The sequence below is a fragment of the Arachis ipaensis genome, chromosome B10, assembly GCF_000816755.2.
Source record: "Arachis ipaensis cultivar K30076 chromosome B10, Araip1.1, whole genome shotgun sequence".
Classification (NCBI taxonomy): domain Eukaryota; kingdom Viridiplantae; phylum Streptophyta; class Magnoliopsida; order Fabales; family Fabaceae; genus Arachis; species Arachis ipaensis.
This window is the reverse complement of record NC_029794.2, coordinates 23,050,703-23,053,870: the sequence shown is the minus strand read 5'-3', so window position 1 is coordinate 23,053,870 and position 3,168 is coordinate 23,050,703.

Sequence of the window (3,168 nt, the reverse complement as noted above, 5' to 3'; positions counted from 1 at the left end):
TTGCTGGGCATAGTGACAGACGCAAAAGGATGGTGAATCCTATTCCAGCATGATCGGGAACCTCAGATGATTAGCCGTGCTGTGACAGAGCATTTGGACCATTTTCACAAGAGGAGGGGATGTAACCACTGACAATAGTGATGCCCTTGCATAAAGCCAGCCATGGAAAGGAATAAGACTGATTGGATGAAGACAGTAGGAAAGCAGAGGTTCAGAGGAACAAAAGCATCTCTATACGCTTATCTGAAATTCTCACCAATGACTTATATAAGTGTTTTTATCCTTATTTTCTGTTTAATTAGTATTATTTTCGAAAACTCCATAATCAATTATTATCCGCCTGACTGAGATTTACAAGGTGACCATAGCTTGCTTCATACCAACAATCTCCGTGGGATCGACCCTTACTCACGTAAGGTTTATTACTTGGACGACCCAGTGCACTTGCTGGTTAGTTGTATCGAAGTTGTGACAAATTATGAATTGAGATTAGAGCACCAAGTTTTTGGAGCCATTACCAGAGATCACAATTTCGTGCACCAAGTTTTTGGCGCCGTTGCCGGGGATTGTTTGAGTTTGGACAACTGACGGTTCATCTTGTTGCTCAGATTAGGTAATTTTCTTTTTTGTTTTGTTTTTCAAAAATTTTTCAAAAATCTTTCAAAAATTTCTCATCAGTTTTCGAAAAAAAAATAATAAAAATATTTTCAAAAATATATTTTTCTTCAGATTTTTAAGAATGAATTCTAGTGTTTCATGAAACATGTTGAATCCTATCTGGCTGTAAAGCCATACCCAAACTGCTTTGGGATTGGTCTTCAACTAATCACCTCAATGGATGTAATTTACATGCTAGAGCTTGGCTGGCTATTAAGCCATGCCTGACCCTTTGATTGGAGCTTTAGACTAAAGAGCATAAGATTCCTGGAATTCATATTAAAAGTTTTGGAATCCTTATTTTTCTTTTTCAAATAATTTTTGAAAAAAAAAATCCAAAAAAAATTAGTAAATCAAAAAAATCAAAAATATTTCATGTTTCTTGTTTGAGTCTTGAGTCAAGTTGAAAATTTGGTGTCAATTGCATATTCATCTTGCATTTTTCGAAAATTCATGCATTCATAGTGTTCTTTATGATCTTCAAGTTGTTCTTGGTAAGTCTTCTTGTTTGATCTTGATGTTTTCTTGTTTTGTGTTATGTGGTATTTTTCATGTGCATTTTTGCATCCATAGAGTCTAAACATGAAAGATTTCTAAGTTTGGTGTCTTGCATGTTTTCTTTGCATATAAAAATTTTTCAAAAATAAGTTCTTGATGTTCATCTTGATCTTCAAAGTGTTCTTGGTGTTCATCTTGACATTCATAGCATTTTTGCATGCATTCATTGTTTTGATCTAAAATCTCCATGCATTGAGCATTTTTAGTGTTTTTCTCTCTCATCATTAAAAATTCAAAAATAAAAAAAATATCTTTCCCTTTTTCTCTCTCAAAATTTTGAAAATTAGATGACTTTTTCAAAAATTTTTAAAATCCAATTGTTTCTTATGAGTCAAATCAAATTTTCAATTTACAAATCTTATCTTTTTCAAAAATTTTTTCAAAAATCAAATCTTTTTCATTTTTCTTAGTTATTTTCGAAAATTATAAAAATCTTTTCCAAAAATCTTTTTCTTATCTTTATCACATAATTTTCCAAAATAACATCATCAATTAATGTTTTGATTCAAAAATTTCAAGTTTGTTACTTGCTTGTTAAGAAAGATTCAAACTTTAAGTTCTAGAATCATATCTTGTGATTTCTTGTGAATCAAGTCATTAATTGTGATTTTAAAAAATCAAATCTTTTTCAAAACTAATTTCAATCATATCTTTTCAAAAATATCTTCTTATCTCATCTTTTTCAAAAATTTGATTTTAAAATATCTTTTCTAACCTCCTATCTTCTTATCTTTTCAAAATTGATTTTCAAATTTGGTTCAACTAACTAACTAACTTTTTGTTTGTTTCTTATCTTTTTCAAAACTACCTAACTAACTCTCTCTCTCTAATTTTCGAAAATATCTTCCCTCTTTTTCAAAAATTCTTTTTAATTAACTAATTATTTTAATTTTTGATTTTTTATTTTCGAAAATTACTAACCTTTTTGAAAAACTAATTTTGAAAATCACTAACTCTTTTTCAAAAATTATTTTTGAAATCTTCCCTCTCTCATCTCATTCTATTTATTTATTCATCTACTAACATCTCTTCACCTCACATCTCTACTCTCCTCACCCTAGTGTTTCTTTCCTTACATTACATTCTTTGTCCCCTTCCTTTCTTCCACTCACACAGGGACTTCTATACTGTGGTATAAAGGATTCCTATTATTATTATTATTATTTTTTCTGTGCCCTCTTCTTTGTCATATGAGCAGGAGCAAGGACAAAAATATTCTTGTTGAAGCAGATCCAGAACCTGAAAGGACTCTGAAGAGGAAACTAAGATAAGCTAAATTACAACAATTCAGAGATAACCTTTCAGAAATTTTCGAACAGGAAGAGGAGATGGTAGCTGAAAATAATAATAATGCAAGGAGGATGCTTGGTGACTTTACTGCACCTAATTCCAATTTACATGGAAGAAGCATCTCCATTCCTGCCATTGGAGCAAACAACTTTGAGCTGAAACCTCAATTAGTTTCTCTGATACAGCAAAACTGCAAGTTTCATGGACTTCCATCTGAAGATCCTTTTCAGTTCTTAACTGAATTCTTGCAGATATGTGATACTGTTAAGACTAATGGAGTAGATTCTGAAGTCTACAGGCTCATGCTTTTCCCTTTTGCTGTAAGAGACAGAGCTAGAGTGTGGTTGGACTCTCACCCCAGAGATAGCCTGAACTCTTGGGATAAGCTGGTCACGGCTTTCTTAGCTAAGTTCTTTCCTCCTCAAAAGCTGAGCAAGCTTAGAGTGGATGTTCAAACCTTCAGACAGAAAAAAGGTGAATCCCTCTATGAAGCTTGGGAAAGATACAAGCAGCTGACCAAAAAGTGTCCTTCTGACATGCTTTCAGAATGGACCATCCTGGATATATTCTATGATGCTTTATCTGAGCTATCAAAGATGTCATTGGATACTTCTGCAGGTGGATCCATTCACCTAAAGAAAATGCCTGCAGAAGCTCAAGAAC